Source organism: Mesoplodon mirus (assembly GCF_964341445.2).
Source record: "Mesoplodon mirus genome assembly, chromosome: X".
NCBI classification, from domain to species: domain Eukaryota; kingdom Metazoa; phylum Chordata; class Mammalia; order Artiodactyla; family Ziphiidae; genus Mesoplodon; species Mesoplodon mirus.
Genome location: NC_138981.1, coordinates 27,592,985 through 27,606,593, shown reverse-complemented (window position 1 = coordinate 27,606,593; position 13,609 = coordinate 27,592,985). Strand labels below are relative to the sequence as shown.

The following is a 13,609-nucleotide window of genomic DNA, read 5'->3' as shown; positions in this document are numbered from 1 at the left end:
GATGCATTAAGAATAGAGTTTTTGCCAAAAAGACTTAGATTTCAAATAAGGAAACCAATATTTAAGGAAAAGGTCTGGCCCTACATGAAAAGATTAATAAATGAATGTACTTGTATTTTTATTTTTTTAAATGTTTATTTCTTTTACAATGAACTGTGCAGTTTTCCCAGCACCACTTATTGAAGAGGCTGTCTTTTCTCCATTGTATATTCTTGCCTCCTTTATCAAAAATAAGGTGACCATACGTGCGTGGGTTTCTCTCTGGGCTTTCTGTCCTGTTCCATTGATCTATATTTCTGTTTCTGTGCCAGTACCATACTGTATTGATTACTGTAGCTTTGTAGTACAGTCTGAAGTCAGGGAGCCTGATTCCTCCAGCTCCGTTTTTCTTCCTCAAGATTGCTTTGGCTATTCGGGGTCTTTTGTGTTTAAGACCTAAACAGACATTTCTCCAAAGAAGACATACAGATTGCCAACAAACACATGAAAGAATGCTCAACATCATTAACCATTAGAGAAATGCAAATCAAAACTAAAATGAGATATCATCTCACACCAGTCAGAATGGCCATCATCAAAAAATCTACAAACACAAACGCTGGAGAGGGTGTGGAGAAAGGGGAACCCTCTTGCACTGTTGGTGGGAATGTAAATTGATACAGCCACCTTGGAGAACAGTATAGAGGTTCCTTAAAAAACTAAAAATAGAACTACCATACGACCCAGCAATCCCACTCCTGGGCATATACCCTGAGAAAACCATAATTCAAAAAGAGTCATGTACCAAAATGTTCATTGCAGCTCTATTTACAATAGCCAGGACATGGAAGCAACCTAAATGCCCATCAAAGATGAATGGATAAAGAAGATATGGCACATATATACAATGGACTATTACTCAGCCATAAAAAGAAACGAAACTGAGTTATTTGTAGTGAGGTAGATGGACCTAGAGTCTGTCATACAGAGTGAAGTAAGTCAGAAAGAGAAAAACAAATACCATATGCTAACACATATATATGGAATCTAAAAAAAAAAAAAAAGGTCATGAAGAACCTAGGGATAAGATGGGAATAAAGAGGCAGACCTACCAGAGAATGGACTTGAGGATACGGGGAGGGGGAAGGGTAAGCTGGGACAAAGTGAGAGAGTGGCATGGACTTATATACACTACCAAACGTAAAATAGATAGCTAGTGGGAAGCAGCCACATAGCACAGGGAGATCAGCTCAGTGCTTTGTGACCACCTAGAGCGGTGGGATAGGGAGGGTGGGAGGGAGGGAGATGCAAAAGGGAGGGGATATGGGGATATATGTATATGTATAGCTGATTCACTTTGTTATAAAGCAGAAACTAACTCACCATTGTAAAGCAATTATACTCCAATAAAGATGTTTAAAAATAAATAAATAAATACCAATATATGTAGTTTACCATTTAATTGTGACACTCATCCAGAACATGTTTTCTAATTGCAGCTATTTAACTACATTTATGAGGACACACTCGGCAAACTACAAAATCTACAGAGTATATATAAAAGTGAACAGGTTTTCATCTAGACTTGTCTCGTGCTGCCCACAAACATAGAGCTCTAGATTAAAACGTTACTTTCCATAAATTGTCACAAGAACCTCTCACCTGTATTACTTCAAATTTGTGTACCTGACAGGCCGTGAAGTCTCCAAGTATTTAAAACATTGCCCCTCTAAGAAAAAAAAGGCACCATGTGAACATATTTTTTGCAGAGCAGCTCTGCCTGGATCTTGTGGAATGTGAACAGAGAGAAACTATCCTAGGGGCTGTCCTCCACTAACTGGGCCTGGGCTGAATTTGTGCACAAGCCAAAGGGAAGTCAGGGCACTAGGAGGCCAACTGCCTTTCTGAGATACCTTGATCTGAAACCTTGTTTATCAGAGATGTTTCATATTGGGTCACGGAAAAGCTACCCAATCGTGTCTTCTTAATGGGAAGTGTCAGAGATAGATGAACAAGGAGAGCAGGGGTCACTTGAGCTCGTGTTATGTCCCAATAAGGCAGAGCTATAATTTCTAGTTCACACCTCTGATGTACATCCTTGTATTAGAAAGACTATGCCTTTCTATCCTACAATCCTCAAGGCATACCATCTTAAAGCTAATTTGTACACTACTCTTCCTTGCAGACAATGTGCCAAACTATTATAACAAGAATATTATCCTTCATTTTGAACACATGTAAAACATACTTTAAAAAACATAGTGATTTCTATGAAGTAGTTACTATCTCATTCACAGGTAAATTGATTCCCAAAATATAGAAGGGGATTATATGTTATAATTTTTTATATGTTTGTATTTTTAGCACAGGAAAATGCATAAAAGAAACTCGTAAGAAATTAGAAACAAGTTAAGCAATAGAAAACTCCTGTGTTAATCCTTGTCTAGGGACTAGCCTTTCCCACAAAAAATTTTAAAAGTGGCGATAAAACATATTAATATGAAAAACATTGAAAGGAATTCACACTTTACTTATTAACCACATGCACAATGGTTAAAAGGAGGTAAGACCAGTGAGCTGCCTTTTAAATTAATCAAACTTGAAATACCCTCTCTTAGATGGCATGGAATTACTTGACCTGGTCATATTTATTTGTGTTTATACATGAAGCACTGGATCTAAGCCACAGTATAAAGCTGAAGTAGAACAGATTTCTAGTTACAAAGCCATTCAGCATGGCTTCTTCAAGGGAATGTCCTCAATAAATGGCATTTAGATGAATTAATAGCAACAGCTATTACAACATGATGTACAGCTTTTCATACTGGATATTCTATATGGCTTTGCAGTAGTAGCAGTTTCCAAATTACATTCAATTTAGTGCAACTTTCTCAAAGATGTCAATATATACCATGTGCAAAATGCTTGTAGGACATGCTGGATGCTATGAACATCCCTTAGAGCATCAAAATACATTTTAGCAAATTAAAAGGTCTGAGAAATCCTGCAGGCATTTATTAAATTTACCTACAATGATTCCAATTTTTCCCAAAATTGTTCAACCATAGAACTATTTACCAAGGAATACTTATTAACATCTCATAGAAAATTGACATACTATGATATAGTTTGGCCCACTGTCATACGTATGTCTTTAATCAAACTCTGGTGGAGTAGGTAAGAGAGTTCACATTTTTTTGCAGGTAAGAAAACTAGGGGAATCATTAATTTCCAATGCTTACTCAAAGATTAAAAAATAAATAAATAAATGATTGCTACCTATATGGACTCCAAAATTTAATATGCTAAAGTTTGCATAAAATTTGACAATATTTTCTAGCAGTAATTAAGAGATTTAAGAAACTCTAGAGTTAAAACAAATTGTTTTAAATAACTATTGTCTTTAACACAAGAGAATTATAAGATTTTGCTTTCTATTTGTGTACTGATGGCTGGAAATGGCTTCAATTGCTCCGCTTTTGGGAATTAAATTATTATTGGCTGCAGATCCTTAAATATTTTATTTCAGAAAATCAGTGTTTTTGCTCTCTTTCTCAATTTCTGCAGAATTTCTTCTTTAATTTACAAGTGGAAAAAGTATAAGAAGTTAACAATCATTCTTATGTTTGTGAACACTGTGTAAAACAAGGAAAGGAAAAGAGTATGCATTCTTTAAATATGATTTTCTTCAAATATAACCAGACAAGATTATCTCTTTTGACTAAATTTTGATATGTTTCACAGCCACCTAGATGCCAAAGATGAAGGGTTGACGGCTTCTGTCTCAAGTCTTCTTGAAGCTAATAAGAGAGTTAATGCCAACTTGGCAGCATCAATGCTCTGTTGGATAGGTGACTTGAGTCCCAGAGTCTGGGTGAGAAATTTGCCCTGGCAGCTGGGGGAATTTCTACAGAAAGCAATCAAGGGCAGAAAAAGGAGCCACATTTTGAATTGTTAAAACAAACAAACAAACAAAAACTATCATCTAAATATGACAGGTATATTACAGTTAAGATTAGAATTTCCACCATGGACTGTTGGCATTCTTGGATTTAATATTAGTAATTCAAATATTTAATGACAACCTTTAAAGCTTATGATATAGTTAAATCCATTTGTCTTTTTCCAGTATGGCTTTCTTCCCTTACTGTTATATTTTTAAAAGCATTTTCCACCCCAATGTCACATAAATATTCATCTAAAGTTTTCTTTAGTAAAGTTTCAATTTTATATTTATATCTTTAATCCACCTAATGTTAATTTTGGTGTATGCTACACAGTAAGGATCCAATTTCTTTCTTTTCAAATGATAAAACTTTCCCAAATGTAATTCGAAAAATAAACCTTTTTGGGGGCCACTATTTGAAATAAATATTTTAAAGTGCTACATTTGTATTTAAACTTGTGTACTAATTATTCTGCTCCATAGTTGTATCTGATGTGTCTGTCTATCCCTACAACAATAACTTTACAAAAATTATTGGAGCTTTAATATGTATTTTAATATTGGAATGTAAAATTGATCATTTTATTCTTAAAAAAAATTGAACACTTTGCACAGATTTGTTCTAGGATATTTTTCTTACTACATCTTGGGAATTGGAAGCACTGGTGAAGAAGTTCCCCTAATAAAAGCCTGGGCTTCAATAATTTTACCAGCAAACACTGGGAAATTTTCCAGCATCAAAAGATTCCAAAGCCAATGAAATTACTGCAAAGCACTAAAAGGATGAACTCCCAACTTATTTTGTAAAACTAGTGTAAATGTTATACTAAAAGATGACATGAAAAGTAGATCAGTCTCGTCAAAAATATTAAATAAAGACCTATTAAAGGCATTTGATTAAATTCATTGTCTATTCTGAGGATTCAAAGCAAACTAAGAGTACAGGTATCCATTCTTTATCAAATAAAGATAATCTAAAATATCCTACTAAGAGAAAGACAAATACTGTATGATCTAAATTATATGTAAAATCTAAAAAAGCAGAACTCATAGAAAGAGACTAGAATGGTGGTTATCAGGGGCTGGGGGTGGGCAGGTGTTGGTCAAACTGTACAAACCTCCAATTATAGGATGAATAAGTTCTGGATGTACAGCATGGTGACTATAGTTAATAATACTGTATTTTGTTCTGGAAAGTTGCTAAGAGAGGAGTAGGCTTTAAATGTTACCACCACCAAAAAAATATTGGTAATTATGTGACATGAGAGAGGTGTTAGCTAAGGCTATGGTGGTAAACATTTTACAATACATAAGTGTATCAAATCAACATTTTGTACACCTTAAACTTACACAATGTTATATGTCAATTATGCCTCAAAAAATCCTATTTAATAGTAAAAGACTAAGCTAAAAACAAGTAACCAGATCTTATGGCTATTATTTAATATTACTTTAGAAATTCTAGCTAATGACATGAGTCAAGAAAAATAAGAAGTATATAAGTCTTGGAAAGAGGACTGCCTGAAAAAATATGAAATACTAACTGAAAAACAATTAGGACTAATTAGAGAACTCAGTATAAAAATAAAAATATTAAAGTAAATCAATAAATTTCCTTCATATCAATATTAGTAAGCAAAATAGAAAAATCCATAAATACCTAGAAGTCTATACACAAATAAACAAAATACTTTGAGACACAAAAGACGACATGCATAAATAGAAAAACAGGTTAAATTTTCAAGTGAAAACAGTCAATATTTTGATGTGTGTGTTCATTTTTGAACAATATAAAGGGTTGCTGCAGTTTCCAAAATAGCCTTGCTTGATTTATTCAGAATAAATTTACATTATTTTTGCAGGTATTTTCATTTCTTTTTATGTTATATATCCATTAGTTAATCCAGTTATCTCTTGAGTATGTGTGTATCCCCCTCTCCCCACCTTTCTTTCCTTTTCTTTCTATTCTCACTGGCACTGCCCTAGTTCAGCACCTAACTTTTCCACAAGACTTCACCAGCAGCAGCTTTGAAACATCTTCTATGTCCTGAGTTTGGAAGGAGAGTTTTGCACCTCCTTTGCCCAACTGCTATTTCACAATCTTGCTAATATTCTGAATACCCACATAAATGGAGTTTCTATTTCCTAACTCTTATACCATGAATATATTCTACATACGGCTAAAGTAACTTTTCTAAGATACAGATCAGCTGATGTCACTGCCTTCCTCAAAACTCTTTACTAGTTCTCAACTGCCTACAACATGTCATCTGAAGGCTTTGTGGGTTGTCATTTGATACCTCTAAGATCAAGATCCAGTCCCCCTTTCAGCCACATCCCCCTAAACTCTCCATTCTGTATCTATTCCCCAGCAAAACTAGGCTTCCCTTTCTCCATAACCATATTTCCACCATCCTTGGAGTCCCAGACTAAACACTACCTACCTCCTTCCTGAAAGCTGACCTCACCCTTGTCTGAAATGAAAATTCTTTCTCCTCTGTGTTCTGATAACAATTTGTTTGCAAATCTACACCAACATTTATTCTATCATTCCATTATGAAATATTTATTATATGTGGTTATTTGTGTACTGTATAAATGGTAAGGTCCTTCAGGGCAGACCTCATGAAATATTTATACTTATGTTCCCTACAGCACCACAGGCACAGTATCTTGTATTTAGTAAGTAACCAATAAACGTTTGATGAGTTTATTAAAATTAGTAACTTTATGGACTATAAGGGGGTATATATTACTCTCTTCAACTTAATTATAGCTATCATTTTCAGATGTTCAGCATGTTCCACATAATATGCTAAGCAACTTCCATTTTATTCTCACAGCTTGATGAAATAGGTATTATTAGCCTCATTTGTCACACAATATACTAAGGACCTTACATTTTATTCCATTTTATTCTCATACAACCCTAAGAACTAGGTATTTATTGGCCTCATTTTTCAGTTAACCAAGGGAGTGTATCTTGCCTAAAAGTGGCAGACCCACAGTTCAAACCTAACTTGACTCTAAGCCTGAGTGTGTGTGTGTGCGTCTCTGTGCACACGCATGCATGCGCACATGCAAACTAGTAGAAGTAAAGATAGATATCAAGCCCTAAGAATGAAGGAGTGTGACGAAAGTTCCAGAAGAAACATGTACAAGACAATGTGTACAAACATTTGCTACTTTGGAGCCACGAAGAATCACAAAGAAAAGGGTGGGGGCACTTCTTTTTTTGTTTTCCTCTGGCAAAGAGCACTAAACTAGGGAACCAAGAGAGCAATGGTTCAGTATAATTAAGAAAGACTTGGGCAGCGTTGCTGCATGGCGGCACCATGCTGGTCACCCTGAAGACCCTCCAGCAGCAGACCTTCAAGATGGACATCGACCCAGACGAGATGGTAAGAGCACTGAATGAGAAGACTAAATCTGAAAAGGGTAAAGATGCCTTTCCTGTAGCAGGTCAAAAATGAATTTAGCAGGCAAAATCCTCAATGATGATACTGCTCTAAAAGAATGTAAAATCGATGAGAAAAACTTCGTGGTAGTTATGGTGACAAGACCCAAAGCAGTGACACCGCCAGCACCAGCTACAACTCAGCAATCTAATTCTGCCACCGCTACCACAGTTAGTTCCTCCACAGCACCAGCTGTGGCTCAGGCCCCAACCCCTGCCCTCACTTTGGCCCCCACCCCCACACCTGCATCTGTCACTCCAGCATCAAGTACAGTGTCTTCTGAACCTGCACCTGCTAGTGCAATGAAACAAGAGAAACCTGCAGAAAAGCCAGCAGAGACACCAGTGGCTGCTGCCCAACATCAACTGACGGTACATCAGGTGATTCTTCTCGGTCAAACCTTTTTGAAGATGCAACAAGTGCACTTGTGACAAGTCAGTCTTAGGAGAATATGGTAACTGAGATCATGTCAATGGGCTATGAACGAGAGCAAGTAATTGCAGCCCTGAGAGCCAGTTTCAACAACCCTGACAGAGCAGTGGAGTATCTTTTAATGGGAATTCCTGGATATAGAGAAAGTCAGGCTGTGGTTGACCCCCCTCCAGCAGCGAGTATTGGGGCTCCTCAGTCTTCAGTGGCTGCAGCTGCAGCAACTACGACAAGTTCTGGAGGACACCCTCTTGCATTTTTACGGAATCAGCCTCAGTTTCAACAGAGGAGACAAATTATCCAACAGAACCCTTCCCTGCTTCCAGCATTGCTACAACAGATAGGTCGAGAAAATCCTCAGTTACTGCAGTAAATTAGCCACCATCAGGAGCATTTTATTCAGATGTTATATTGAACCAGTTCAAGAAGTGGGGGGTCAAGGAGGAGGGGTGGAAGTGGCAGTGGAGGAACTGCAGAAGCTGGAAGTGGTCATATGAACTACATTCAAGTAACGCCTCAGGAAGAAGAAGCTATAGAAAGGTTAAAGGCATTAGGATTTCCTGAAAGACTTGCGATACAAGCATATTTTGCTTGTGAGAGGAATGAGAACTTGGCTGCCAATTTTCTTCTACAGCAAAACTTTGATGAAGATTCAAAGGGACTTTTTTTCATCTCACACTTCACACCAGTGCATTACACTAACTTTGTTCACTGGATCGTCTGGGATGACTTGGGCTTATGTCCACATACTTGGTATAAGGTAGTGGATTGTTGGGGGTGGGAAGGGGGGATCTAGGATGCAGGGCGGGGATGAATACCGTGCATGCCTGCTTCAATTAGCAGATGCCACAAATCCACACAGCGTGTAAAATATTGTACAAACAAAAGTCAGCTTTTGCAGGTCTTTATTTCTTCTATAAAACAGTAGGTAACTTTTCCTAGGTTTCACTCTTTTAGCGTATTAGATCCAGAAACTTAGTGTAATGCCCTGCTTTATATTTCTTTAACTTAACATTGGTTTCAGAAAGAGTCTCTGCTACCTAGAATCTACGGTCCCTATTCTATGGCAACATTGGATAATGGCTTTGTGAAATTGAAAAAAAAAATTTGGAGCAACTGTAAACAGAAATGCCAAATTATTGATGGTTATTGTTGCTGCTTCAAATAGGTATAAAATTAATGTGTAAGAAAGCCCATTCTTTCATGATAAATACTTGGGGTTGAGTGGGGAGAGGGGTAATATTTTCTTAAAATGAAAATAATTACTGCTATTTTAAATTTCTTGATCATTGAATGTGAGACCCTTCTAATATGATTTGAGAAGCTGTACAAGTATAGGCAGAGTTCTTTTCCTGTTTACATTTTTTTTGCTTTGCTTTGGGGGAAAATTGGTAGGTGTCTAATTACCGTTTACTTCATTGTTATATTGCAGTAAAAAGTTTTAAAACCACAGTTGCATGTTTGCTTTTGATGTATCCCTTTGTGGAATTAGCACTTTGGGGCCAATGGAGAAATGCAGCATTCACCATCCCTGTCTTCCCCTTCCCTCAGCAGAAATGTGTTTGTCAGCAAGTCGTGAGTTCCAACCGTTGCCTTTTTTAAAACCCACAAAATGCTGATTCAGTTCAAAATTAATACAAGTGTCTCAAAACTGAGTTTCTGATATTTGTAAATGTTTTTCCTTATTAGATAAGAATGTATGACCATTTAAGTCATTTAGGATTCTTTGCTTTCGAAAAGAGAAGGTGGACAGAACTATAATCAAGCATCTTTTATTGCATTGGACAGACCACAGAAATCTTTTGGAAGGGTTGGGAGATGCGGCTGGAAAAGTACTTTGGAAAATGTACAATCAAGACATCTCATGGAATATTAAAAGACAAATCTTAATAGCAAAAAAAAAAAAGAAAGACGGGCAAAACAGGTAAATTGTATGGTATGTGAATTATATCACAATACAGCTATTAAAATAATTATTTGAGGAGCTGTTTAAAATACAGATCTATGTGTTCTACCTCAAGGAATTCTGATTATGCAGATTTGGAGGGACACAGGGATCTGCATTTTTAGAAATCACTTCTAGTTAATTCTGATGCAAGAGTTTTTAATTGCTCACATTTTCAGAATCACTGGCATAGAGTGTTAAAAATGCAAAGTCATTATATTTAGTCTTTCAGGTCACATATCTTCAGTGGTGCCATTCATATTATATGCAACACAAATGTCACCCTATGAAGTTGTCCAGTGTGCAACATGTACGGATGTGAGCAACATCCCTTTAAAAGTACAAGGTACGATGGGAGAAGAGAGGACTAACATTTCCTCGGTACCTATGATCTGCCAGTTACTGTGCTATGCAAGATAGAGAGGTTGATATATAACTTATATAAGCTGTATCTATCTATCTTACTAACATCTTTAAAGTTAGGTATTATCACCTCTGTTGTACATATGAAGAAACTTACATTCAGAGAACTTTAACATTCCCCATGTTACATAGCTAGCAATTATTCCTTCATCCATTCGATTTATAAACAGCAATTAATGTTTACTGTAAGCCTGGCACCAAGAGAACTAAAACCAAACAATTAAAGAAAAGTTATCAGGGGCCTCCCTGGTGGCGCAGTGGTTGAGAGTCCGCCTGCCGATGCGGGGGATACGGGTTCGTGCCCCGGTCTGGGAGGATCCCATATGCCGCGGAGCGGCTGGGCCCATGAGCCATGGCCGCTGAGCCTGCGCATCCGGAGCCTGTGCTCCGCAACGGGAGAGGCCACAACAGTGAGAGGCCCGCGTACGGAAAAAAAAAAAAAAAAAAAAAGAAAAGTTATCAGAAGAACAGTACCACCGAAAGAGTTCCAGCCTTGTACTCTATAGGGCAATGAGAACTCTATATGGAAAACAGACTGAAGTAGTCACCTGTGATGAGGTGGTACTTTGTATTGATACTGGAACTAGGAACATCATAAAAGGATCCATATGAATATATCACAGTATGCTCTCACCATAAATGTCATCTTCTTGCAGCAATGACCAAGAAAGCCATCAAAGAGCATTTCAGTTTTTTTAAACCCACAAACATTCACTAAGTAAACACTCTGTCAAACCCTTGATAAGGATAACAAGAAAGTGCCCTGCATTTTTGATGCAACCTCAAAGGAACCCACTTGTAAGTTAGGACGGCCTTCCAAATGGTTTGATGAAAATCAAAAGGCCATTAAAATGTTCATTCTTCCTAAAAATCTAACTGATCCAAGTGGCCACTCTTCTTCTCCATCTTCCTGGGCGAAGATATTGCATCCTCCTCCACTCAGTCTTCATGTCATTAAGTAAACATAATACCTGAAAAAGAAAACTATCCTCTAAAGACACACAGTGCCAAGGGCTTATTATGGTAGCTTTTAAGAATATTTAAAAGACTTCTTGATCTGGAGTAGAACTGGCAATGACTGTGCTGAACCACTTCTCTGAAATGGTTAGTAAAATTAGAAAGGGAAAATAACTAACTGAATTCTTATATCCAAGGGGCATTACCAGAAAAAAACAAGAAAGTACAGTTCTGCTTTAGCTTCATAGTGTTTTCCTGTTTTCATAAAGAAAATGCTATTACCTTCATTAAAGGTAAACCATTAATAATCAGGATTTTAAAAAGTACATGCAAATATGCTATGAGCTCAAAATACAATATCAGGAAGTGTTACTCTTGCAAAACCAAAGTGAATTAATTATCAGCTTAAAACATATCATTTAACAAGCTAGCACTAAGCAAAAAAAGTTATACAAGATGATGAAAAGGGAAGAAAATATGATGGACAGTTAAGAAAGAATTTAAGACAGTCTGTCACCCAGAAGCACCCAAGTATCATTTTCAATCTCATCAGTACTTTAATATGATATTCAACTTTTCCTTGGCCTCTCACAAACTTTGCTCTTCTTTGGAACACCCAGTAGGACATTTTTGCTCTTCAAATAGGAGTATTTCAAGATCTCAATGAAATTATCATTACACTCAGTCTGGTCTCTTCACCAAAGCTCTTTATCACCAAACCACCACATGCAACTTTTACATTTAAAGCTCCTAGTAGGAGCTTTGAGATTGGAAATTCAAAATATCAATATTCTATTTGACCTTCTGCTCCATCCTTGCCAAAAAAATGATATCACAAAGGCAAAAGCAGAAAATATTTTAACACATTACTATGTAAAAACTCAAGCATATACAAAAATAGAGAAAGGAGTAAAATGAACACCCATGTATATATTACACAGCCTCAAAAAATAAGCTATAGACAATCTTATTTCCTCTCCATTCCCATTCACCCTCCCCTCATATTATTTTTATACAAATTCCATATAAGTATCTTTCATACATAAACTAGTTCAGTTTATAATTCTAAAAATTAAGAAGGCCATTTTGTGCTAGTACCATACTGTTATGATTACTGTAGCTATGTACTATAGTCTGAAGTCGAGGAGTGTGATGCCTACAGTTCTGATCTTCTTGCTCAAGATTATTTTGGCTATTCAGGGTCTTTTTTGTTTCCACACAAAATTTGAAATTATTTGCTCTGGTTCTGTGAAAAATGCCATTGGTATTTTGATAGGGATTGCACTGAATCTATAGACTGCCTTGGGTAGTATGGTCATTTTAACAATATCAATTCTTCCAATACAAGAACACAGTATATCTTTCCATCTGTTTGTATCATCTTCAATTTCTTTCAACAGTGTCTTATACTTTTCTGGGGTCTTTTACCTCCTTAGGTAGTTTTATCCCTAGGTGTTTTATGCTTTTTGATGTGATGGTAAGTGGGACTGTTTCCTTAATTTCTCTTTCTGATAGTTTGTTCTTGATAGAAATGCAACAGATTTCTATTTATTAATTTTGTATCCTGCAACTTTACCAAATTCACTGATAAGTTCTAGTAGTTTTCTGGTGGTGTCTTTAGGATTTTCTGTGTATAATACCATGTCATCTGCAAACAGTGACAGTTTTACTTCTTCCTTTCCAATCTGGATTCCTTTTATTTCTTTTTCTTCTCTGACTGCTGTGGCTAGGACTTTAAAAACTGTGTTGAAAAAAAGTGGCAAGAGTGAACATCCTTGTCTTGTTCCTAATCTTAGACGAAATGCTTTCAGCTTTTCACCATTGAGTATGACGTTAGCTGTGGGTTTGTCATATATGGCCTTTACTATGTTAAGGTATGTTCACTCTATGCCCATTTTCTGGAGAGTTCTTATCACAACTGGATGTTGAATTTTATCAAAAGCTTTTTCTATATCTATTGAGAAGATCATACGATTTTTATTCTTCAATTCATTAATGTGGTGTATCAAAAATACACATAGATCAATGTAACAGAATACAGAGCCCCAAAATAAATCCACATACTTATCAAGGTCAATTAATCTATGACAAAGGAGGCGAGAGTATACAATGGAGAAAAGACAGTCTCTTCAATTAGTGGTGCTGGGAAAACTGGACGGCTACATTGGAAAGAATGAAATTAGACACTCTCTAACACCATACACAATAATAAACTCAAAATGGATTAAAGACCTAAATGTAAGAGCAGACACTATAAAACTCCTAGAAGAAAACATAGGCAGAACAGTCTTTGATATAAACCACAGCAATATTGTTTTGGATCCATCTCCTAGAGTAATGGAAATAAAAACAAAAATAAATAAATGGGACCTAATTAAATTTAAAAGCTTCTGCACAGCAAAGGAAACCACTGATGAAATGAAAAGACAACATACTAAATGGAAGAAGATATTTTCAAATGATATGACTGAT

At 36.3% G+C, this 13,609-nt stretch overlaps 1 protein-coding gene and 1 pseudogene across 2 annotated transcripts in view; one reads left to right on the top strand and one right to left on the bottom strand.

The window, feature by feature from the left end:
* IL1RAPL1 (interleukin 1 receptor accessory protein like 1) overlaps nt 1-13,609 on the bottom strand; it is a gene marked incomplete at both ends in the record, with an annotated part of 1,118,841 nt that overhangs the window by 863,943 nt on the left and 241,289 nt on the right. The window lies entirely within an intron of this gene.
* The window catches only part of LOC309796949 (UV excision repair protein RAD23 homolog B-like), a 30,959-nt pseudogene continuing 24,610 nt past the window's right edge, over nt 7,261-13,609 (top strand). Inside the window, exons 1-2 of the transcript in view lie at nt 7,261-8,572; nt 9,305-9,387. The product of the transcript in view is annotated as a UV excision repair protein RAD23 homolog B-like (transcript). The remainder of the gene's footprint in view (nt 8,573-9,304; nt 9,388-13,609) is intronic.